The sequence below is a fragment of the Papio anubis genome, chromosome 3, assembly GCF_008728515.1.
Source record: "Papio anubis isolate 15944 chromosome 3, Panubis1.0, whole genome shotgun sequence".
In the NCBI taxonomy this organism is placed as follows: Eukaryota; Metazoa; Chordata; class Mammalia; order Primates; family Cercopithecidae; genus Papio; species Papio anubis.
In genome coordinates this window covers 124,133,383-124,160,230 of record NC_044978.1, presented here as the reverse complement: position 1 = coordinate 124,160,230, position 26,848 = coordinate 124,133,383, and the positions used below count along the sequence as shown (strand labels likewise).

Sequence of the window (26,848 nt, the reverse complement as noted above, 5' to 3'; positions counted from 1 at the left end):
TTGCTATTTTGGTTTAAAAAAACATGTAGATATGGTATTGCTCAGATTTTGGAAACATACAGAGCCCTGCCACTAACTGTTTGATTTTAGGTAAGTTGTTGCTTATCTTGTCTGTGCTTCATTACTATCACCTATGTGATGGAGATGAGCATACTTAACTTTCAAGGTTGTTGTGGGAACCAAATAAGATGCTTATCCATAGCTTTGACACAATAGATAATCAACAAGTTGTATATTAATATTGTGAAAGGTTTCACTAGTATTGGACTTTGAATTTTTTTTGACTTGATAGATGTAAATGATATCTAACATTAAGTTTGCACTAGTGGCCAGGCACGGTGGTTCATACCTGTAATCCCAGCACTTTGGGAGACTAAGTAAGGTGGGACAATCTCTTAAGCCCAGACGTTTGAGACCAGCCTGGGAAACAGAGTGAGAGCTCATCTTTACAAAAAGTAAACAAAATGATCTGTGTGGTGGCATGGGCCTATGGTCCCAGCAACTTTGGTGGCTGAGGTGGGAGGATTCCTTAGGGCCCACAGTGAACCATGATTATATCACTGTGCTCTAGCTTGGGTGACAGAGTGAGCCTTGCCTCAAAAAATAAAAATTAAACTTAAAAAAGTTTGTCTTAGGAATGGATACAGTATGAATCTGACACCCACTAAGAAATGTAAAACTTCAACCAACACCACATAGGCTCTGTTGAACTAGGCCTTTGACATTTTGAAGCAAATGTATAAAGTCCATTACACTCGTTTGACACTTTGGAAGCAAAATTTGTACAAGGTTTATTAAATAATCTGCCTGCTGACCATACCCTAATCAATATACTAACATTCTTATTTCTATCAAAAATCATTCCTCTTTGGTCTTGTGTGGGACATTAGGTTTTCTTGTTGTTCTGTTTTGGAGTTTTATTCAACCATGACATGATCTATCCTAAGGAGTAGGTACAGTAAAAATATAACCCATAATGCTATCATTTTCTATGCGTTAATAATAACACTGTGTGAGTTGATATCATTAATAACTACTGTTAGGGCTATATCTAATAACTATATCAGAAACAGCTAACTTTTCAGGAGCTGAAAAGGGACTCTAAAATGAAGAAAAATCATGTACTCTTCAGAAAATTATACAATCTATTTCATCTAGTGAGTTTTAGAATCAACTCGTTTTATATTCATATTCCTTGTATAAATTGTATGCTGGTTGGGATATTTGAAGCACTGCTACTAATTTAGATATTTGCAGAAGGATATGCTTAAATACTAATATAGTAATAATACCAAAAAATATATTAGTATATGTACTAATATAAAAACCATAAGAAGTACTCCATTCTAAATGTGCAAATATGCACTTAATGTGTTTTTGCTCTTTTCCTTTTTTAAAATTACAAAATGAGAGAACATAAGCATTATACATGTAAAATACATTCTGAGATAAAGTCAATTATACATTTAAGTGACCCTAAAAGTTATTAATGAATATTTAAAGATTTAATGGGAAATGTATCATTATTACCATTTCATAAAGAGAAAATCAAAAGCATACAACATTCCTGCAAATTATATTTAAAATATCAAGAGAAAACAAAGCATTTAGTCATGATCTAGCACCACACAGTATTAGAGTTTTGTAATCCACATCTGGAGTCTTCTTAGGCTCATCTAAACACTGATTCTTGACACTACTACAGGTAAGACACGGCATCAGTCTACTTAGAAGAACAGAAGCCACACTGCTAACAGGCTAGTGTCTGGTATTTTTTCCTGCAGAAGTTCTTGCAGCTCAGGTGCAAAGAAATGAGATCCATATTGGGCAGGTATAGAAAGTGGCAATGTTCAAAGCCTCATGTCCCACAATTGTCCATACCTCCTACAACAACTCTAGTATAATTTCCAGGTTCTACTAAGAGACATTTGTTTGACGATATATTTCAGTATGTAACGGCTACTCCTCACACCCATCAGAATGGTTACTATTAAAATATCAGAAAGTAAGAAGCATTGACTTGGATGCAGAGAAACTGGAACACTTGTGCGCTGTTGGTGGAAATGTCAAATGGTGCAGCTACTATGAAAAAAGTATGATGGTTCCTAAAAAAAACTAAAACTAAAAATACTATGATACAGCAATCCCACTAACAGGCATATATCCAAAAGACTGAAAGCATGCTCTCAAAGAAATATTTGTACATCTATGTCCATAGTAGCATCATTCACAAAGACCAAAAGATAGAAGCAACCCAAGTGTCTATTAATAAATGAATGGATAAACAAAATGTAGTATATACACACAATGGAATATTATTCAGCCTCAAAAATGAAGGAAATTTTGGTAGATGCTACAACATGGACAATCCTTGAGGACATTAAGTAAAATAAGCCAGTCACAAAACAAGGCAATATTGTGTGATTCCACTTAGATGAGGTACCTAGAGTAGTCAGATTCATAGAAACAGAAAGTAGAATAAGGTTGCCAGGAACTGGAGAATAAGCAAATGAAGAGTTGTTGTCGGAACAACAACTTCTATGAGGGTATGAAGTTTTAGCTTTACAAGGTGAAAAGCTCCAGAGATAGGGCACACAACAAGGTAAATATAATGAACACCACTGGACTCTGCACTAAAAACGGTTAAGATGGTAAATTTAATGTTACATGTGTACTTTATCACAAATAAAAAATAGAAATTATATTGTGTGTGTATATATGTATATATAATATTATATACTTATATTGCTACAGTTGCTATATCACCATTGACCCAGCAATTTCACTTAGGAGCAATTTTCCTTATCACATAATTATACAATTGAAATAAGCTTTTAAAAGACATATGTAGGTGTAGGTTTTTGTAATGTAATTTTTTAAATCATGTATGTTCAAACTGCATAAATTAAATCATTTACTTCTTACGCTAGGCCACGGGTATCATACACAGGACCCCATTGTCAATTCTGGCTAAACATTAGTGTTGCAAAATAAATGACAAATAATCTTACTGCTAATATTTAACAGGTGCTATGACTGATTCTGATAAGACAGAGGTGAGCAAAGAGAAAAGATATTTGCTCGTATGGAGCTTAAACGCAGTTAAGGAGAAAAACATTGCATATATTAATCAATCAATGCAAACAAAAATATATAAAGTAATGAGACCTCAGAGAAAAATAAAATAGAGCAATGTTGTATGTAGTATGTGACTGGGTGACTGGTTTAGATGAACAGTTGGGAGAACTGATTGAAAGGTGACATATGAACTAAGATCAGAATGACAAGAAGGAGCCAGCCATACACTGATGGAACAGACAGAAGAGCTTTTCAAGCAGAAAGAACAGCAAATACAAAGAGCCTGTGTTAGAACAGTCTTCATGTTCACAGAGGAATTGAAATCAGAGCTAATAGTTTGTATTGGAAAAAAGGATGAACAAGATTCAAAACAGCAGAATCATTTTAAACTTAGGGATAACAGTCAGAATCCACAAATAAGTTATTTCCTATACTGTAGCTTCTTTGCTTTAAGATTATTTACTGAGCAACTATTTCTATTAAAAGGAAATGTTTTTCAGCACTTATATAAACAGATTTATTTATTGTTGTGAGCTTCTCCCAGGCTACTTAGAGTTAAAACACTTTGAAATCACAGAGAAAAATTTTAAGTTGGAGTTCCAGTTTTTTCTTAGGCTGAGAAAGTTTGTTATCACTGTCCAAATCCAAGGGCAAAAACGTTTTTGCTAACGTTGCAAATTCACTACTTAGAGAGAAAAGCTACCCAAACACACCTGCACCTTTTCAAAACTGATTTAATATTGTGTTAAATAAACATATTAATGACATGGATGTTTAGTCACCAAAAGCCTCATTGCCTGATCTCCTATTTAGAGTGAATTGAACAGGCTACTTAAATTCTGATAAAGACAAACCTGCATTTCATAACATCCTTTTCAAACCCAATATTGTCAGGTGGCACTCAGTGCTTATAATTTTACCTTAATATTGTTTGGTCATATGAATTCTATGACTGAGAATACATGGAATAATGTCTAAGCAAGAGGCTACAATCTGAAGATAGATTATACATCGCCCAATTTTGTTATATGAGGCAAGAGAATATTATTAGAAATCCAGAGCAGTTTGCTCTGATGTCGGAAAGCTAGAGTCTTCATCCTGCTTCTGCCTTTTATTGGTTGTACAAACTTGCATATAAACTCTGTGCACTCATGTATTAGTTCGTTTTCATGCTGCTGATAAAGACATACCCAAGACTGGGAAGAAAAGGAGGTTTAATTGGATTTACACTTCCACATGGCTTGGGAGGCCTCAGAATCATGGTGGGAGATGAAAGGCATTTCTTACATAGTGGTGGCAAGAGAAAATGAGAGACGCAAAAGCAGAAATCCCTGATAAACCCATCAGATCTCATGATACTTACTCACTATCATGAGAATAGCAAGGGAAAGACCGGCCTCCATGATTGAATTACCTCCCCACTAGGTTCTTCCCACAACACATGGGAATTCTCCGAGATGCAATTCAAGTTGAGATTCAGGTGGGGACACAGTTGAACCATATCATTCCACCCCTGCCTCCTCCAAATCTCATGTCCTCACATTTCAAAAAAAAACCATGCCTTCCTAACAGTCCCCCAAAGTCTTAACTCAGTTCAGCATCAATCCAAAAGTCTACAGCCTAAAGTCTCATCTGAGACAAGGCAAGTCCTTTCTGCCTATGAGTCTGTAAAATCAAAAGCAAGCTAGTTACTTCCTAGATACAGTGGGGGTACAGGTATCGGGTAAATATTGCCATTCCAAATGGGATAAATTCGCCAAAACAAAGGGGTTACAGGGCCCATGCAAATCCAAAATCCAGCGGGGCAGTCAAATTTTAAAGGTCCAAAATGATCTCTTTTGACTCCAACTCTCACATCCAGGTCACAATGATTCAAGACATGGGTTTTCATGGTCTTGGCCATTCTGCCCTTGTGGCTATGCAGGGTACAGCCTCCCTCCTGACTGTTTTCATGAGCTGTCATTGAGTGTCTATTTCTTTTTCAGGTACACAGTGCAAGCTATCTGCAGATCTACCATTCTGGGATCTGGAGATGGTGGCCCTCTTTTCACAGCTCCACTAGGCAGTGACCCAGTAGGGACTCTGTGTGGGGGCTCTGATCCCACATTTCCTTTCCACACTGCCCTAGCAGAGGTTCTCCATGAAGGCCCTGCCCCTGCAGCAAACTTTTGCCTGGGCATTCAGACATTTTCATACATCTTCTGAAATCCAGGCGGAGGTCCCCAAACCTCAGTTCTTGACTTCTGTGTACCCACAGGCTCAACACCATGTGCAAGCTGCCAAGACTTGGGGCTTCCACCCTCTGAAGCCACAGTCCAAGCTGTACATTGTCCCCTTTCAGCTATGGCTGGAGCAGCTGCGGCACAGGATACCAAGAACACTGGGCCCAGCCCACTAAACCATTTTTACCTCCTGGACCTCTGGGCCTGTTATGGGAGAGGCTGCTGTGAGGGTCTCTGGCATGGACTGGAGACATTTTCCCCATGGTGTTGGGAATTAACATTAGGCTCCTTGCCACTTATGCAAATTTCTGCAGCCAGCTTGAATTTCTCCCCAGAAAACGGGCTTTTCTTTTCCATTGCATAGTCAGGCTACAAATGTTCCAAACTTTTCTGCTCTGCTTCCTTTATAAAACTGAATGCCTTTTATAGTACCCAAGTCGCCTCTTGAATGCTTTGATGTTTAGAAATTTCTTCCACCAGATACCCTAAATCATCTCTCTCAAGTTCAAAGTTCCACAAATCTCTAGGGCAGAGGCAAAATGCCACCAGTCTCTTTGCTAAAACATAACAAGAGTCACTTTACTCCAGTTCTCAACAAGTTGCTCATCTCTGTCTAAGACTGTCTCAGCCTGGACCTTATTGTCTATATCACTGTCAGCATTTTGGGCAAAGCCATTCAACAAGTCTCTAGGAAGTTCCAAACTTTCCCACATTTTCCTGACTTTCTCTGAGCCCTCCAAACTGTTCCAACCTCTGCCTGTTACCCAGTTCAAAAGTCAGTTCTATATTTTCAGGTATCTTTTCAGCAATGGCCAACTTGACTGGTACCAATTTACTGTATTAGTTTATTTTCATGCTGTTGATAAAGACATACCTGGGACTGGGAAGAAAAAAGAGGTTTAATTGGACTGACAGTTCCATTGGGGAGGCCTCAGAATCATGGTGGGAGGTGAAAGGCACTTCATACATGGTGGCAGCAAGAGAAAATGAGGAAGAAGCAAAAACAGAAACCCCTGATAAACACATCAGATCTCATGACATTTATTCACTATCACAAGAATAGCAAGGAAAAACAAGCCCCCATGATTCAACTGCCTCCCCTTGGGTTCCTCCCACAACAGTGGGAATTCTGGGAGATACAATTCAAGCTGAGATTTGGGTGGGGACACAACCAAGCCATATCAACTCAGTTTCCCCATTTCTGAAATGGAGAAAATTTCATGTCTATCAAGATGGTTGTGAGCATTAAACAAGTTAAAACATGTAAACTCCTCCCCAGTGACTGACACACATCAGCAAATGATAGTTAAAATACTACTACTATTATATCATATACAAAATACACTCAGTAAACTATCAAACTATTCACTTCCATGAAACTTTATATATCTAATTGCATCTATATCAACATATAGATGTAAAGAGACAGACAATATATAAAGTAAGTAAAACACACATTTAAAAAGTCATAACATTGCAAGTTGGCAAAAATCCAACAAATAGAGGAATTAAATTTTAATTTTAAAAGTCTACTATTTCTATAATGTTAATTACTTTTGAGGATGTAATATATATTCTTTTAACCTCTTACACCAAAAAATGCCTCTGGTTTAGAATGTGTAAGTTATGCCAAATCAAGAAATAAGTCCACATCTGAAAACTGTCTCAACATTTAAATTTTAAAAAGAAATCAAACTATGTAGCTCACTTATAATTACCTTGATTAGAATAAATCTACTACCAGGTTAATGTACACTAAAAAGAATTCATTGCATATTCCCCATCCTTAATAGTAATAACAATGCTAGTAAAATGCACTGTACAAATGTTTAGAACTCAATAACTGAATATTATAAATATAAAATGTACATATTACACATATTATCTCAGTGATTGTTTATAAAAATATGATTGAGGCAAACATGGGTGTTTGCTCTTAACGGTGTACTGAGCCAGCTCATAAAAAAAGGGAACAAATTCTGTTTATGCATCTCCTGACATTTCTTCCTATTATTTATTGAGTGCTGGAAATGAACATCTCTAACTCTAAAAGGGGTAAAGGATCACTGTAGTGGGTTTTTATCACCCTTCCCTTAGACCAAATACACGGTTATATTTTAAATAATTTTCCAATTAAACAGAAATAAAAACAAACACAAAAAATAATTTATCAACTAAGCAAATTAATTGAGAATGCTGACAAACTTGGCAGTGATACATAGTGCAATGGAAGACATCTATAGCTCTGTTTACTTATTTTCTCTCAGTAGTGGCTCTAAATATATTAAAAGGCAGAGAAGAGTAAAAGAAAGGAGAGAAAGACATTCTGTGTGTGTTTGTGTGTGTGTGCAGAAAATAAACCATTTTTTAGGCTTTCTAGGCCTAGTCAATTATTTTCTGTTAAATTATAATTAATGCAGTCACCAGTAACTGAAGGATAATTACGTTGTGAAGAATGTTTACTACTATACTTGTAAATGATTGATTCAATGAATTTATTAAAAACAAGCAGTTTCATGGACTTGAATTTAGTTTTAATACTTCAGTCCAAATTGTTAAAAATAGCGAGAAGCTAACTGCCAGAGGTTTATTTACATCATACCATTTTTAAATCAGATATTTCATCTAATAACTTGTAATAATCAAGTTAGGACTCATTAAACACAATCTTTATGCTTCTTCCTTAAACTTTGATCTTTAGACAATGTTTTAAAACACTTTTATAATAAAAACTCTCAACAAGTTTGGTATAGAAGAAATGTACCTCAAATACAGCTACATCACATCCAATGGTGAAAAGCTTTCCTCTAATATCAGGAATAAGAAAAGGATGACCACTCTTGCCACTTCTATTCAATATACTTCTGGAAGCTTTAGTCACAGCAATTAGGCAAGAACAAGTAATAACAAAAATTTAAAAAGACATTCAATCAGAAAATAAAAAGTAGAGCTGTCTCTCCTTGCAGGTGACATTTTCTTAAAAACTCTACCAAAAAATATTAGAACTAATAAATTTAGTACATTTTCAGGATACCAAATTCACATAGAAAAATCAATTATGTTTGTACACTCTAACAACAAACTATCCAAAAAAAAGAAATTAAGGAAATGATCCCATTTACAATAGCATGAAAATAAAATACACAGAAATAACCATGAGATAAAATATTAGTATCTATATATTAAAAACTATACAACTGATGAAAACATTTGAGAACACAAATAAAAAGATATCACATGTTTATGAATTGGAAGAATTAATATTGTCAAAAATGTGCATATTTTCCAACTTGATCCACAAATCCAATACAATCTTTCTCAAAATTCCAATGGAATTTTCACAGAAACAGGAAAAAAAAAAAAAAAAAACATCAAAAACATCGCAAAGTTTCAATGGTGTCACAAAAGACCCCAAATAGCCAAAGGAATCTTGAGCAAAAAGAACAAAGCTGGAGGTATCACATCACCTGATTTCAAAATATGCTACAAAACAATAGCCATCAAAATATCATGATACCAGCATAAAAACAGACATATAAACCAATGAACCAGAACAGAAAGCCCAGAAATAAATGCACGTATTTATGGTCAATTGATCCTTGCAGAAAGTGCCAAGAACACACATTGGGGAAAAGACATTCTCTTCAAAAAATGTTGTTTGGAAAACTGATTCTCTGAGTGTGGAAGAATGAAATTAGACCCTTGTATCACCCTATATATGTAAAAACCAACTCAAAATAGATTAATAACTTATACATAAGAAACTGAAACTGCAAAAATACTAGAGAAAAACAGGTAAAAAGCTTCTTGATATTGTAGGAAGCAATAAATTCTTAGACATGTCCCCAAAAGCACAGACAACAAAAACAAAAATAGACAAATGGGACTGCATCAAATTAAAAAAAAAAAAAAAAAAAAAAAACTCTGTACAGCCAAGGAACAACCTACAGAATGAGAGAAAAAATATACAAACCATACATCTGAAAAAGAGTTAAGATCCAAAATGTATAAGGAATTCACTCAATCACAAGGAAACAAATAACCCTATTAGAAAATAGTCAAAGGATCTGAATGGATATTTTTCAAAAGAAGACATGTGTATTAGTCCCTTCTCACACTGCTATAAAGAAGTACCAGAGACTGGGTAATACATAAAGGGCAGAGGTTTCATTGACTCATAATTCCACATGCTTGGGGAGGCCTCAGGAAACTTACAATCATGGAGGAAGGTGAAGAAGAAGCAAGAACCTTCTTCACAAGACAACAGGAAAGAGAGCGTGTCAAGGAGGAACTGTCAAACATTTATGAAACCATCAGATCTCATGAGAACTCACTCACTATCAGGAGAACAGAATGGAGGAAGCCGCCCCCATGATCCAGTCACCTTCCACCAAGTCTCTCTCTCGACATGTGAGGATTATGGGGATTACAATTTGAGATGAGATTTGGGTGGGGACACAGAGCCAAACCATATCAACATATAAATGGTCAAGAGGTATAGTCATGCGTTACTTAATAACAGGAATACATTCTGAGAAATGTCTTTAGGTGATTTTGTAGTTGTTTGAACATCATAGAGTGTACTTACACAAACCCAGATAGTATAGCCCACCAAACAGTTAAACTATATGGTATAGTCTATTGCCCCTAGGCTAAAAACATGTACAGCATGTTACTCTACTGAATACTGCAGACAATTGAACACAATAATAAGTATTTGTGTTTCTAAACATATAAAAGGTACTGTAAAAATGTATAAAAAACGAAAAATGATATACATGTATAGGGTACTTATCATGAATGGTGGTTGCAGGACTGGAAGTTGCTTTCAGTGAGTCAGTGAGTCAGTGGTGAGTGAATGTGAAGGCCTAAGGCATTACTGTACTGTATACTTTATCAACACAGCACTAGGCTACACTAAAGTTATACAAAATTGTTATTCTTTCTTAAATAATAAATTAACCTTAGTTTACTGTAACTTTTTACTTTATAAACTTCTAAAATGTTTTACTTTTTTATCTCTTTTGTAATACATTTAGCTTAAAACAGAGAAACACTGTACAATTGCATAAAATATTTTCCTTTTTAATCTCCTGATTCTATAAGCATTTTTCTATTTTTAAAATTTGTATTTTCTTTTTTGCTTTTAAAACATTTTTGTTAAAAAACTAAGACATAAACACACGCATTAGCATAAGCCTACACAGGGTCAGGATCATCAATATCACTGTCTTCCCTCTCCATGTCTTATCCCACTGGAACGTCTTCAGGGGTAGTAACAGCCATAGAGCTGTCATCTCCTATGATAACAATGCCTTCTTCTGGAATATTTCCTGAAGGACCTGCCTGAGGCTGTTTTACAGTTAATTTTTTTAAAAATAAGTAGAAGGAGTGCACTCTAAAATAATGATAAATAGTGTAGTAAATATATAAACCAGTAAAATAATCATTTGTTAATATTATCAAGTAGTATGTACTATACACAATTATATATGCTACACTTTTTTTCATTTTTGAGATAGGGTCTGTATTAGTCCATTCTCACACTGCTAATAAAGACATACCCAAGACTGGATAATTTAGAAAAGGAAGAAGTTTAATGGACTCATAGTTCAGCATGACTGGGAAGGCCTCAGGTAACTTACAATCATGGCAAAAGGGGAAGCAAACACGTCCTTCTTCACATGACGGCAGCAAGGAGAAGTGTCAAGTGAAGGCAGGGAAAAGCCCCTTAATACAGCCATCAAATCTTGTGAGAACTCACTCACTATCACAAGGACAGCATGGAGGAACCACTCCCTTGATCTAATCACCTTCCCCAAGATCCCACCCCAACACACGGGGATTACAATTCAAATTACAATTCAAGTTGAGGTTTGGGTGCGGACACAGCCGAACTGTATTATTCTGCCCCTGGCCCCTCCCAAATCTCATGTCCTCACATTTCAAAACACAATCATGCCCTTCCAACAGTCCCCCAAAGTCTTAACTCACTCTAGCATTAACCCAAAAGTCCAAGCCCAAAGTCTTATCTGAGACAAGGCAAGTCCCTTCCACCTATGAGCCTGCCTGTAAAATCAATAGCAAGTTAGTTACTTCTTAGATACAAGGCAGGTAAAGGCATTGAGTAAACACACCCATTCCAAATGGAAGAAATTGGCCAAAATGAAAGGGCGACAGGCCAAAGAAAGGCCTATAAGGTCGAAAAGGGCTAAGTCAAATCCAATAAGGAAGTCATATTTTTAAGTTCCAAAATGACCTCCTTTGACTCCATGTCTCAAATCCAGGTCACAAAGTCCAAAATGATCTCCTTTGACTCCATGTCACACTGATGCAACAGGTGTGCTCCCATGGCCTTGGGTAGCTCCACCCCTGTGACTTTTTGGGGTACACACCCTCTCCCAGCTTTCTACACTGACTGGCATTGAGTGTCTGTCTGTGGCATTCCCACCATGCCTGGCCAATTTTGTAATTTTTGTAGAGATGGGGGACTCACTATATTGCCCAGGCTGGTCTCAAATTCCTGGGATCAAGCAATACTCCCATCTTAACCTACCAAAGTGCTAGGATTAAAAGCATGAGCCACCACACCCAGCATCTGTGACATAATTTTATATGACTGGCAGCACAGTAGTTTGTTTATACCAGCATCACTACAAATATGAGTAATGCACTGCATTATGACATCACTAGGAAATAAGAATTTTTCAGGTTCATTATAGTCATATGGGACCACCTTGCATCAGTGTGTCATTGACCAAAATGTTGTTACACAGTGTGTGATTGTCATGAAAAAGTGCTCGACATCACTAGTCATCGGGGAAAGCAAATCAGAACCACAGTGAGATAACACTTCACACCTGTTAGAATGACTATTATCAAAAAGACAAAAGATAACAAGCTTTGGCAAGTATGTGGAGAAAAGGGAATCCTTGCATACTATTGGTAGGAATACAACTTGGTATAGTCATTATGCAAAACACTATGAAGATTCTTAAAAAATTAAAAATAGAACTACCACATAATCCAGCAATCCAAGTTCTGAGTATACAAGGAAATGAAATTAGCATGTTAAAAAGATATCTGCACTCCCATATTCACTGCAGCATTATTCACAAGAACCAAGATACAGAATCAGCCTAAGTGTCCATCAATAGATGAATGAATAAAGAAATGCAGGATATATGTGTGTTTTGTGTGTGTGTGTGTGTATATATATATACTCTCTCTATATATATACACACACACACTAATATATATATATATATTAGAGAGGGAGAGAGAGAGAGAGAGAGAGAGAGAGGAGGGAATTACTCAGCCTTTAAAATGAAGAAAATCCTATGATCTGCAACATCACTATGAACCTGGAGGACATTATGTCAAGAGAAATAAGCCAGGCACAGAAAGACAAATACTGTGTGATCTCACTTATATGTGGAATATAAAAAGTAAAACTCATAAAAGCAGAGAACAGATGGTTGCCAGGGGGTTGGGGGGTAGGGGAAATTGGGAGATGTCAGTCAAAGGGTATACAGTTTCAGTAATCTAGAATGAGTAAGTTCTGGAGATACAATGTATGGAATAGCAACTAGAGTTAATAACACCATATTGCATACTTGAAATTTGCTAAGACCTTAAACATTCTCATCACAAAATAAAGGTATTATGATGGAAATGTTAATAAGCTTGATTATAATAATCATTTCCTAATGTATATGTATTTCAAAACATCACATTGCATACCATAAATATGTATAATTGTTGTCAATTATACCTCAATAAATCTATGTTAATAAATCTGGATAAATCACTCTGGTTGTCAATTATTAAACTGTAAACCACCACGGGCTCTGGAGACACTACGCTTCAATTTCAATTCCAGCTCTACTACATGTTAATTGAAAGACTTTAGGAATTTTCTTAACCTTCTGTGCCTCAATTTCAACATCCATGAAATGTGTTTGAAGAATTAAATAACTAAATGTTTATAAAAGGATTTTAGTACTGCCTGAATATTTGAATGTGCTCGATAAGGTTAGCTATTTTTATTATCAGTTAAGCAATAAAGGCACAAAGTAACACCTCTAATGAACTCAGCCAATGTGGTATCAGAATATGAGTCATTCAGTTATTTTGTTTTCTCGGTGACAGAATCAAGCCTTTGTCCTCAAATAAACATTTCAGCTAAAGAGTTATCACTCTACTTATCCCTGTTGCCCTGATGCAACTAAAAATATATTCAATTTGTTATTCACTCCTCAAATGCCATTCAATTTCTGCTCTGGTCTTTGGTCACTCTAAGCACAGGTCTCTTGCTTGGACTACAATGTTCAACAGCTGAGAATTGCCTTAATTTTTAGTTTCCCAGGCGTAGGATCAGAACTATGATAATGGAGTGTGTTTTAATAAATCCTTAGACTCTTAAAATGGGACTTATGAAAGACTAACTCAAACCCGGAGATGGAATAAGTTGGGTTGTAGGGTGATCAGAAAGTGAAGCTCTAAAGAGAAAAAATTGTGGCCGGGCGCGGTGGCTCAAGCCTGTAATCCCAGCACTTTGGGAGGCCGAGACGGGTGAATCACGAGGTCAGGAGATCGAGACCATCCTGGCTAACATGGTGAAACCCCGTCTCTACTAAAAAATAACAAAAAAAAAACTAGCCGGGCGATGTGGCAGACGCCTGTAGTCCCAGCTACTCGGGAGGCTGAGGGAGGAGAATGGCGTGAACCCGGGAGGCGGAGCTTGCAGTGAGCTGAGATCCGGCCACTGCACTCCAGCCTGGGCGACAGAGCAAGACTCCGTCTCAAAAAAAAAAAAAAAAAGAGAAAAAATTGTTCGTTATTGTAATACTAGATAGGAATGATTAACAGATAATACCGGGTAGAAAATCCAAAAGACAATGCAGATAAATTATTATCTAACCCAAGCCAGCAGTGAATAATAAAGATAATAAATGATCCAGTTGAGCTTATCCCGGGCATAAAAGGAGGATTTCATATTAGAAATTTCTTAAATGCCGTTCAACATTTGATAAAGAAGAAAGAAATGGTAAGATCATCTGTCTTATTAAAGAGCTTATAAAAAGAAACTTTTCATGTTAAACACACACAAACACATGTTTGTCATTTCAACCTTCACATCCCTGGACCAGCCTATGCCCTAGGGCCCCCAACCTGTGCAGAGCAGCCTGAACATACATTCTGTCCCCAGCTACCTCACCCAGCCTCCACCCCCTCCTCTGCCTCCTCCACCACTGCCCCCACCGCCACCACCTCAGCCCTCGCTACCTCCACCCCAGGGCCTGGGCCCCCCTGCACATCCCAATGCTGGTAGGAATGGTGCAGTGAAGGTGTACAGTGCTACTGCACCCCTGGCTGGGAGTGGAACGGTGGAGATCCAGGTGCTGGGGATGCAGACCTACCCACCCCTGGAGGTGCCAAACCAGTGTGTGGAGGCTCCAGTATACCCCACCCCTGCAGCCTACAGCCCTGGCAAACAGGGATTCAAACCCAAAGGACCAAACCCTGCCGCCCCATGACCAGCGCCACCGGGGGCACTGTGGTCACCTTTGACTCTCCACCAATACTGAAGACCCCATGGGCTAAAGGTGCCAGGGGACTCCCGGAAGCTGCAGGGAAGCCAAAGTCTCAGAAACTCAAGTGCCCATACTGTGACAAGTCATTCATCAAAAACTTCGACCTGTAGCAGCACATCTGAAACCACACCCATGAGACGCCCTTCCAATGAATTGCATGTGGCCCTGCCTTTGCCCAGAAGTCTAATGTTAGGAAACACAGGCAGACCCCCAAGGTATGGCCTCCAGGACACAGTGGCGGCACCATGTCTGGAAACTCTGTGACCGTACAGGTCTTGGCCCTGAACCTCAGTAGGCAGGAGGATGAGGAAAATACAGGGTTGGGCCAGCCCCTGCCGAGCGCGCCACAGCCCCAGGCCTTGTCCACAGCCGGCAAGGGCGAGGGGGCCAAGCCGGAACCCAAGCATGTAGTCCTCATCTACAGCTCCTACTTGTGCCAGTTCTGCCCCAGCAAGTTCAGCACCTATTTCCAGCTCAAGTCTCACATGACCCAGCATAGGAACAAGCAGGTGTACAAGTATGTGGTCAAAAGCTGTTTCCCAAAGTTCAACACATTTCTGGAGCACATCAAGAGCCACCAGGAGGAGCTGAGTTACCCCTGCCACCTCTGCGGCAAGGACTTCCCCTCGTTGTACCACCTGGGCGTGCACCAGCACTCCCACAGCCTCCTGCTACAGCACAGCCCCAAGAGGGACAGCGCCATTGACAAGTGTGTCAAATGTATCATCAAATACCCACCACAGAGGCCCTGGAGCATCACCTGCAGACCGCCACCCACAACTTCCCCTGCCTACACTGCTAGAAGGTGTTTCCTTGTGAACGCTACCTGCGGCGTCATCTGCCCACCCACGGCAGCGGGGGCAGGTTCAAGTGCCAGGTGTGCAAGAAGTCCTCCCGGCAGGAGCATTACCTCAGACTACGCTCACATCCACTCAGGCGAGAAGCCCTACAAATGCTCAGTGTGCGAGTCTGCATTCAACCGCAAGGACAAACTTAAGAGACACATGTTGATCGACCAGCGTTTCAAGAAATGCAAATACCCTTTATCGACGCACACAGGCTGCGGTAAGAAGTTCAACCGGCCGGACAAGCTGAAGGCCCACATCCTCTCCCACTCCGGCATGAAGCTCCACAAATGTGCCCTGTGCAGCAAGTCCTTCAGCCGCTGTGCCCACCTCGCCGAGCACCAGCGCGCCCACACGGGCAACTACAAGTTCCGCTGGGCTGGCTGCGCCAAGGGCTTTTTCCGCCACAAATACCTCAAAGATCGCCGCTGTCGTCTCAGCCATCAAAAGGACAAGGACCTGCAAACCCGGCGCCTCACCCGCCCCCCAGAGGATGGCAGCCCCGCGCAGTGGCGGCAGTGGTGGGCACAAGGTGGTGACCCCCTTGCCTGACCCGCTGAGGCTGGAGGAGCTGAAGGACGCAGGGGCTGGCCTGGTACCCGAGGCGGTCCCAGGCAAGCTACCCTTTGCAGAGCCAGACGCAGTGCTGTCCATTGTCGTGGGTGGTGTGGTGGGTGCGGAACCTGAGCTGGTGGTACCTGGACACGCTTAGGGGCTGGGCTCCAACCTGGCTCTGGCGGAGCTGCAGGCCAGGACCAAGGGCCCATGTGCCATGCTCGCTGTGCCCGTCTACATCCAGGCCTCAGAGTGACGGACCTGGGGTGTCCATTTCCGGGGCAGGCCTGATGCTCATGTTTGGGTCCAGGTTCCCTGGGGGCAGACTGGAGATCCTTCCCAGTGGAAGCGAGCCATCGAGTCACTGGCAGAAATCCTTCTGAATGTCATTCATAAACTTTGGCCCATGGCCGCCTTCCTGTGTCCCCTCTCCTGCTGGAAAGCCCTGCAACATTCTGGGGTCAGGGGCAGGGCCACCCACAGTTCCTGGGCAGAGCCATGGCAACAGAGAAATGGCCGAAGCCTCAGCAGCCCAGCATCCTGCTGGTCTAGGCTGGTAGTTGGGCCCCCTGGAAGAGAAGACAGGGCAGTCCTGCCCACTCTGCCTCCAGGCTGCCTCTGGGTGGGCTCCAGTCAGCTGCTCTTCAGGAGGCCTGCCATAAACTCTTTGGAGTTTATCTGTTGAACCTTTTCAGACAGTTCTCCACAGCGTTCTCCAACAGCTCTGTGATGTAGGCTTTTAGGAGGCACTCAAGTGTCACGGCTAGCTATGAGACAGATCTGGCTTCAAATCCAAGAGTTGTCAAGCATTTGCTGTGTGACTTTGGGCAAGTCACTTCACCTCTCTGAGCCCCGTGTTCCTTATCTGTACCATGGGGCTTACAATACTACTACCTCATAGGGTAGTCCTGGGATCCAGTTTGATGAAATATGCCAGGGGCTTACTCAATAAATGTTGTCGAAAGAGAGAGAGAGAGAGAGAGAAAGAAAGCATATATAGTGTAATTCATATTTCTGTATAAATGTAATCACAATTTTTTTCTAGAAAAGCACATGTTTAAATAAACGTATGAAAACAATAAAACAAAAGAAAATAAATATTCTGGAGTAGTTGTATGTGGATAAAAAGAAATGTAATTGGAAATGGAGATGAAAATGGTTGCCAGAGATTGGAGAGGGATGGGGAATGAGATATTGGTCAAGGATACAAAGTTTCAGTCACACAGAAGGAATAAGTTCTCAAGATGTATGGCACAGCATGGCGGCTTCATTAATAATGAAGCGTAGTATACTCAAAAATTGCTGAAAGAGTGGATATTAATTGTTCTCATCACAAACAATAATAGGGATGTGAGATCATGGGTATGTAATAGCTTGAGTTAATCATTCCACAATGTATACGTATATCAAAACATCACTTTTTATACCCTAAATATATATAATTTTTCAAACGAATATAAGCAAATACATACAAATATATATATAATTTTTCATGTGTTGATTTAAATAAATAAATAAAAGGGGGATAAAGAGGGAAAACATTTTAAAATAAAATTTAATTAAAAAAGAATCCAGCAGGGACTCAGGGTAATAATGCTATAGAATGAGAAGCACATTTACTCAACTCTATGTTTCTAAGGTGCTTAAACTAAAAAGGGAGTGGGAAGTGGGAGTTGATATCAACTTTGCTTCCTGAAACAAATACAATGAATCCTTCAAAATTCTTGGTTCATGTACTAATTTTTCTGAACAATTTCCTTCCTTCCTTCAATTTACCTCTCCTAAGTCATGCATGAAACTCTTTGTCCTATTTGATCACTAGATAGGTGTTTTTCCTCTCATTCTCTGAAATAGATACTACAGCAAGTCTATTTCTTTCTAGCTTACCCCAGCTCCCAGGAGATCACAAGTAGTTAACAATGTAGACAAAATAAGTTCTTTATGTCAACGATATAACTTGACAGTTTCATTGAAAAATTACAAGTGAAACATTACTAACTTAATGCCAGACTCTTCATAAACTCAAGATTGGCTTCCTAATAGCAACATTATTCAAAATATTTATGAGTAATATAGAAACTACTAAATAATTTTGTTTTTAATTCTCAGCATAGTCCTTACCAGAAAAAATAAAAATATATGTCCCTATGCCTACCAATCATCCTTTACATTATATGAGTTAAAAGTTCTGATCCTCTGGTTAGTAGAAAATATGAGCAATTAGGTAGTAGAACAGATTCACATCTTTGATGTATTTGTGTGCATTTGTAGGGACAGCAGGAGATTGTAAGGAATGGCTAAAGGAAGATGTAAAAAATGAAAACAATCCTGGGAGGAAGAATGAGTCCTATCTAGGTAAAACATTTTGAATGAAAGTAAAAGCCAAGCATATTCAATGGTGTCTTAAGCCTTGTAACTAACTATATTATAGAAACCTTGCTAAGATCTTCTACCATGTTATATTGAATGTCTCATCAGAGCCCAATCAAGTGGACATCGAAAACAGTACAAGGACAATATTAATTCTTGAAAATCAGTGTCTTCTGAAATTCTAATGAGGGAAAGGTAACAACAACAACAAGAAAATAAAAAACAGATAAAATCATTTGAATGAACAAAAGCACAAACAGCAGTGTCTCTTATGGCTAATGTCAACTTAAGACAATTGTTTAATATAGTTGCTTAACAAATAATAATGAAAGATACATTTTGATAAATACAATTAGAAAATGTGATAGGGTCTTTAAGTGGAAAGCTGCTTTTTTCTTAAACAGCAAGGAAGGTAATCCAAGACTATTGTGATAACGTCAAGACTATTACAATCAAACACTACAAAATTTATTATTGATCCTACAGGTCAAAACAGAGTTGCTCTTTTTCTGTAAAACTTGGTATTTTATTATCTATTAAAATGTTGATGGAAATTATGATTCACTCTGTCATGCTAGGTTCTCACTATACAATTCCTTGAAAGAAAAATTAATCTTAGATGTTACAGTCAGAAATATCTGTGCTTCACCTGCTCAATGGCTTTCTTGTTCTGGGTGGATACTGAATTATGTGATGTAAATAATTCTCTTTCTTTTTTTATTCTTAAACTTTTATTTTATATTCTGGGGTACACATGCAGGTTTGTTCCATAAGTAAACTTATATCCCGGGGTTTTAATATACAGATTATTCTGTCACCCAGGTACTAAGCTTAGTATCCAATAGCTATTTTGTTGTTGTTGTTCCTCTTCCTCCTCCCACCCTCTACCCTCAAGTAGGCCCTAGTGTCTGTCATTCCCCTCTTTGTGTCCGTGTGTTCTGATTATTTAGCTCCCACTTATAAGTGAGAACATACAATATTTGGTTTTCTATTGCTGCATTAGTTTGCTAACGATAATGCCCTCCATATCCATTTATGTCCCTGCAAAGAATATAATCCAATTATTTTTTATGGCTGCATAGTATTCTGTGATGTATATGTACCACATTTTCTTTATCTAGTTTGTCATTGATGGGCATTTAAGTTGATTCTATATTTTTACAATTGTGAATAGTGCTGCGGTGAATATATATGTGCAAGTGTCTTTATGATAAAATGATTTATATTCCTTTGGGAATATAAATATAAACCCAGTAATGGGGTTGCTGGGTCAGATGGTAGTTCCGTTTTTGGCTTGTTGAGGAATTGCCACGAGGCTTTCCACAATGGTTGAACTAATTTGCAGTCCCCCCAACAGTGTGTAAGTGTTCCCTTTTCTCCACACCCTGTTATTTTTTGTCGTTTTAGTAATAGCCATTCTGACTTATGTGAGATATTCTCATTTGTGGTTTTGATTTGCATTTCTCTAAGGATTAGTGATACAAGCTTTTTTCATATCCTTGTTGGCTGCATGGATGTCTTCTTTTGCAAAGTGTCTGTTCATGTCCTTTGCCCACTTTTTAATGGGATTGTTTGTTTTTTCCTTGTAAATTTGTTTAAGTTCCTTATAGATACTGGATAGTAGACCTTTGTCAGATGCATAGTTTTCGAAAATTTTCTCCAAATCTGTAGATTGTCTGCTTACTCTATTGATAGTTTCTTTTGTTATGCAGAAACACTGTAGTTAATTAGGTCTCATTTGTCAGTTTTTGCTTTCATTGCAATTGTTTCTGACTGACAAGCAGTTTTGCTTTCACTGCAATTGCTTTCTTCATCATGAAATATTTGCCCATTTCTATAACCAGAATGGTGTTTCCCAGGTTGTCTTCCAGAGTTTTTATAGTTCCTGGTTTTACATTTAAGTCTTTAAACCATCTTGAGGCGATTTTTGAATATGGGGTGACGAAGCAGTCCAGTTTCAATCTGATGCATACGGCTAGCTTATTTTTCTCTTTTAAATCTGGCATACATTTTGACACTAGCCTCAACCTCAGCTTCACTCCATTTCTTCAACCTTTTCTTTCTCTCCATCTTTTAAAATCTTTTTATTATAAGATATACACATTTCTCTTGTCAATTGCCTCAAATTCTTCTGTAGGAATGCAGACTATAGATAGCTGATAGAAGGAAAGAAGACAGTAGAAGGAAAAAGGAACAAGAGGAAGGAAATGTTTTGAAACAATTTCCCAGAAGCATAATCGGGCAGCAGATCATAAAGAACTATGAAGGATGTTCAGACCGAACAACCAGGTAAGGCATTGCAACAAACCAAGTCAATTGGTTTGACTCAATTAGCAATTTATAAGAATAATTTTTAAAATGTATATGTTAAGAGTAATTATAAATAAAAGAATCAGCAAGAGTCCAGTTTTCATTACCAATTAGAATTTTTCATCAAGGAGATTTTGAAGATACTCTAAAATATAAAATCTGTAAGGTCAAAAAGATTGTATTATCATAATAAAAATGGCATTTTGGCATGGGAAGTAGAATTCAGTGAAAGAAAAATAATGACCTATTTTAAAAGGCGTTTTGTTATTGGTTTGACAAAAAATAACAATAAGAAGTAGATATGGAGCTAAAAGCCCAGAAGAACAGACATGCTTGAACATCTGACCAAAGTTCATAGAAGACATAAAAGTGTGTGACATATTTAAGTAGTGGAATATAAAAGAGGTGTAAATGAGAGAAATGTCATTTGGGAGAGATCCAAATTAGTGAGAGAAAAGGAAATGGTAAAACAATTATACTAGATATTAGAACATCTAGAAGACAAATAAGAGGCTACAAAGTAATAAAGGCCAAAGAAAGGGAACATTTTAAGAAATGCATAAACTCTCATTAAAAGCAGTAGCAGAGGCCAAGTAAAGTGAAACAAAATCTTAGAAGAGAACTTTTTGCTTACAAAGAGATTGTAGATGCTTACTGACTGAATAAATAAAATTTAAGCAGATAGCTAAAGTAAGAACAAAAATGAGGCCAGGCGTGGTGGCTCACACCTGTAAACCCAGCACTTTGGGAGACCAAGGTGGGTGGATCACCTGAGGTCAGCAGTTTGAGACCAGCCTGGCCAACATGGTGAAACCTTGTCTCTATTAAAAATACAAAAAATTAGCCAGGTGTGATGGCATGCTTCTGTAACCCCAGCTATTCGGGAGGCTGAGGCAGGAGAATCATTTGAACCCAGGAGGTGGAGGTTGCAGTGAGCCAAGATCATGCCACTGTACTCCAGCCTGTGCAACAGAGCGAGACTCCACTACCAAAAAAAAAAAAAAAAAAAAATTGAGAATCTAAATTATATTCTGAAGAAAATGGTCATAATTTTTTTAAATGTAATTTTATTTGCTCTTTAATTACTAGCAAGCTGTCATCAATATTGGATTTTGTCTGTATAGTTTTCTCCATAAATTTATTTTAAGCTTTGTAAATTTATTTTAGGCTCAAAGAGGCTAGGAGGGAAAAAATATCATGCAAATACTGTTTAAAAGAAAGCTTGAGTGTCTACATAAATATCAGAAAAATCTTGCCAAGAGTGAAGATGATATTGAACAATGATATAGCTCAATTTTATTTCAAGAAGAAATAAAAAATCATGAAGTATATGTATCCAACATCAGAATATCAAAATACATAAATCAAAAAGATAATATTTTAAAAGATACAGGTAAACCTTTAATTATAGTTGGACATAATGATATCCATCTCTAAGTAATAGCTAGAATAAGTAGACAGGAAATCAGTAAGGATACACAAGGCCTGAACAACACAACAAGCAACTTGGCTTAATTGGTATTCTAAATAGAATAGCAATTCTAAAAATATACCTACAAGAGGGAATACACATTCAAGTGAACCTGTAACATCAACTAAGATAGACCATATACTGCAAGATAAAGTAAATGTCAATAAATGTAAAAAGAATTAAATCACAAAGAATATAAAACACTCTCCTTCCATAATAGAATTTAACTACAAATTAATATCAAAATGACATTTTGAAAAATTTTCTAACATTTAGAAGTTAAACAACATACTTCAAGAGTTATAAAGGAAATTATAAAGTCTTTTGAATTGAGTGAAAATTAAAATAAACATAGAAATGAAAATAAAAACAAACATCAAACATCAAAATTTGTGAAATCCAACTAAATCAGTGCATAGAGGAAAACATATGGAATTTCAAGTTTGTATAGCAGAAGAATAGTTTAAAATCAATAAACTAATATTCTACATTAAAGCACTAGAAAACAAAAACAAATTAATCACAATGCAACTAGGAAGAAATAATAAAAATAAGAGCAGAAATCAATAAAATAGAAAACAACAAAATAGTAGAGAAAACAATTCATGTTAAAAAGCTGTTTCTTTAAAAAGATCATTAAAACTGATAGATTAAAAATGACCTAGTAATATCAGGGATAAAAAATGAATATCCCTACAGATTTTACTACATATATTAAAATGATAACAAGAGATTAAGAATGACTTTATGCCTATAGATTGATTAGGTGAAATGAACGAATACCTTGAACAATACAAACTACAAACATATTTAGAAAGAAAGAAAGAACCTGATATTCCCTATTATCTATTTTTAAAATAGAGTTTGTAGTTATCATCCTTCTCTCCAAGAAAACTCCAGTGGTAGAAGGCTTCACTGGTGAACTCTACCAGTCAATTAAGGAAGAAATAATATCAACTCTACAAATTACCAAAAAGTTAGAAGAGCAAGTAAAACATCCTAAATTATTTCTGAAGTCAGAATTACCCTGAAACAAAATCAGAAAAGGCCTTACAAAAAGACTAAAGACAAATACATAAAATGAATGAAAAAAATAAACAGAACATCAAAATATTAATTAATTACTTAAGTGGATATAAAAATTCTCAACAAAATAGTAGCAAACTTAATCCAACATTACATATACAACATGAGCAAACTGGGTTTCTCCCAGGAATGCAAGATTGGTTAAACCTTTGAAAAATCAATCAATGTAAATCACTTTATCAACAAACTGAAAGTAAGGAACCTGAAAAACCATAAGATTATTTCAATAAACAGAAAAATATCATCTGACAAAATTTAATATCCATTTATGTCAAATACTCTTGGTAAACTAGGACTAGTAGGAGACATCCTCAAACTGATAAAGGGTATCTACAAAAAAAACCCACTACAGCTAACATATTTAATAATGGGAATGCCTTCTTAAAATTGAGGAAAAAAAACAATAATATCCCCTTCTCTACTTCTATTACACATTATCTTGGAGGTTTTATGCAGTGCATTAAAGAATGAAAAATAAATAATAATAATAAAAGTATACAAATTAGATATAGAGAAATAAAAGGTTTAATTTATGATCTTCTGCATACAAAATCACACAAAAAGTAGCCAGTAGAACTGATAAGTTTAAGAAAGTTGCATGATGCAAGGTTAACAGAGAAAAATCTATTTTATTTCTATATACTATCAATAATCAATTAGAAAGTGACTTTTAAAAATTCTATTTACAAGAGCATTAAAAAATGAAATTTCTAGGGACAGACATAACAAAATATTTACAAGATACTGAAAGTTACTGATATGATTTGGCTGTGCCCCCACCCAAATCTCAACTTGAATTGTATCTCCCAGAATTCCCAGGTGTTGTGGGAGGGACCCCAGGGGACGTAATTGAATCATGCTATTCTTGTGATAGTGAGTAAGTCTCATGAGATCTGTTGGGTTTATCATGGGTTTCCACTTTTGCTTCTTCCTCAGTATTGTCTTGCCACTGCCATGTGAGAAGTGCCTTTCATCTCCCAACATAATTCTGAGGCCTCCCCAGCCATGTGAAACTGTAAGTCCAATTAAACCTCTTTTTCTTCCCAGTCTCAAGTATGTCTTTGTTAGCAGCATGAAAACAGATCAATACAGCTACAAAACATTAATGATAGAAATAAATAAAACCCAAATAAATGAAGAGATTTACAGCATTCATAGATCAGAAGACTCAATATGTTAAGATGTAATTCTCTCTAAATTGATACCTGTTTTAGCAAAATCCTAGCAGGCTTATTTGTAGGAATCAACAAGGTGATTTCTACAAATTTAGGTGATTCTAAACTTCAAATGGAAAAGCAAAGGAACCAGAATTTTAAGTAATTAATAAAAAAAAGTTTGAGGACTCATGTTACCTGATTTTAAAACTTAAAGGCAATGTGATGTTGGCATAAAGATAGACATATAAATCAGTGGAATAGAATAGAAATCCACAAAAAATAGACAGGTACATATACAGTCAAAGAATTTTCAACAAAAGTACCTAAAAAATTCAATAGAAAAAGAATAGTCTTTTCAATAAATAGTGCTGAAACAGTTGGATATTTAAATTAGAAAATAAAAAGCCTTGACCCTTACCTAACAAAATTTACAAAATTAGTTTACAGTAAATTATTAATGCAAACTTAAATGTGAAACCTAGAACTCTAAAGTTTTAAGAGACAATATAGGAAAGATACCTGTAACTAGGAATTCAAATAATTCTTACACAGGACATGAAGAAATACACACATGCATGAATCATAAAGAAAAACTGACAAACTGGGGTTTATCAAAATGTAAATCCACTCTTCAAAACACACTTTTTAAAATTAACTTTAAGTTCTAGGGCACATGTGTACAATGTGCAGGTTTGTTACATATGTATACATCTGCCGTGTTGGTGTGCCCCACCCATTAACTCATCATTTACATTAGGTATATCTCCTAATGCTATACCCCCCGGCTCCCTCCACCCCATGACAGGCCCCAGTATGTGAAGTTCCCCATCCTGTGTCCAGGTGTTCTCATTGTTCAATTCCCACCTATGAGTGAGAATATGTGGTGTTTGGTTTCCAGTCCTTGTGATAGTTTGCTCAGAATGATGACTTCCAGCTGCATCCATGTCCCTACAAATGACATGAACTCATCCTTTTTTATGGCTGCAGAGTATTCCACAGTTTATATGTGCCACATTTTGTTAATCCAGTCTATCATTGATGGACATTTGGGTTGGTTCCAAGTCTTTGCTATTGGGAATAGTGCCACACAAAAGACACTATTAAATAAAAAGACAAGGTACAGATGTTGAAAAAGTATTTGCAAGACTCATATCTGATGAAAAAGTTGTAACTGGAATATATAAAGAACACTTAAAATCAATAAAACATTTCACCAAAGAAGACATATGGGTGGAAAATAAGCACATAAAAAGATGCTCACTTTGGGAGGCCGAGGCGGGTGTATCGCCTGAGGTTAGGAGTTCAAGACCAGCCTGGCCAACGTGGTTAAACCCCGTATCTACTAAAAATACAAAAATTTGTCAGGTGTGGTGGCGGGCACCTGTAATTCCAGCTACTCAGGAGGTTGAGGCAGGAGGATCATTTGAACCTGGGAAGCAGAGGTTGCAGTGAGCCGAAATCATGCCATTGCATTGTCACCTGGGTGAAAACAGTGAAACTCCATGTCAACAAAAAAGAAGAAAAAAGATGTTTAGCATCATTAGTCATTAGGGAAATACACCTGCTGTACTGGCTAAATTTTTTTAACTGTCAATACCATGTGTTCTTAAAGACGTGGACCACTGGCACTCTAACACCTTGCTAAGGAGAGAGTAAACTGATACAGATACTTTACAAACAATTTAACAGTATCTTATAAAATTAAACATACAGCTGCCACATGAATCCGTAATCATATTCCTGGGTATATACTTAAGATATATGAAAATATATTTCCTTAAAAAGACCTTTGTAAAATATTTATAGGAAGTTTATTTGGAAAAAACTAGAAATAACCCAATTATCCATCGACTGGAAAACAGATAAGTATACAAACTATTATCCAACTAGAAAATGCAATATTACTCAATAAAAAAGCAAACTTATCATTTATGCAACCATATAGAAAAGCCTCAAAAGCTTTATGATTAGTGAGAAAAAGACAACATAATTTATGATTGCATTCATATGACATTCTAAAAAAAAGGCAAAACTATAGGGACAGAAATCACATGGCTGGTTTGTCATGGGCTACAAAGAATACAGTAAATGCAAACAGGCATGAGGAAACTTTTTGTGGTAATGAAAATGTTATCCTGATAGTGGTGAGAGTGATACT

General features: G+C 37.2%; 1 protein-coding gene and 1 pseudogene across 5 annotated transcripts in view; one reads left to right on the top strand and one right to left on the bottom strand.

The window, feature by feature from the left end:
- Nucleotides 1–26,848, bottom strand: part of LOC116274193 (cilia- and flagella-associated protein 299-like) — a 303,800-nt gene that overhangs the window by 239,170 nt on the left and 37,782 nt on the right. The window lies entirely within an intron of this gene.
- Nucleotides 14,154–17,696, top strand: LOC116274192 (annotated as a pseudogene).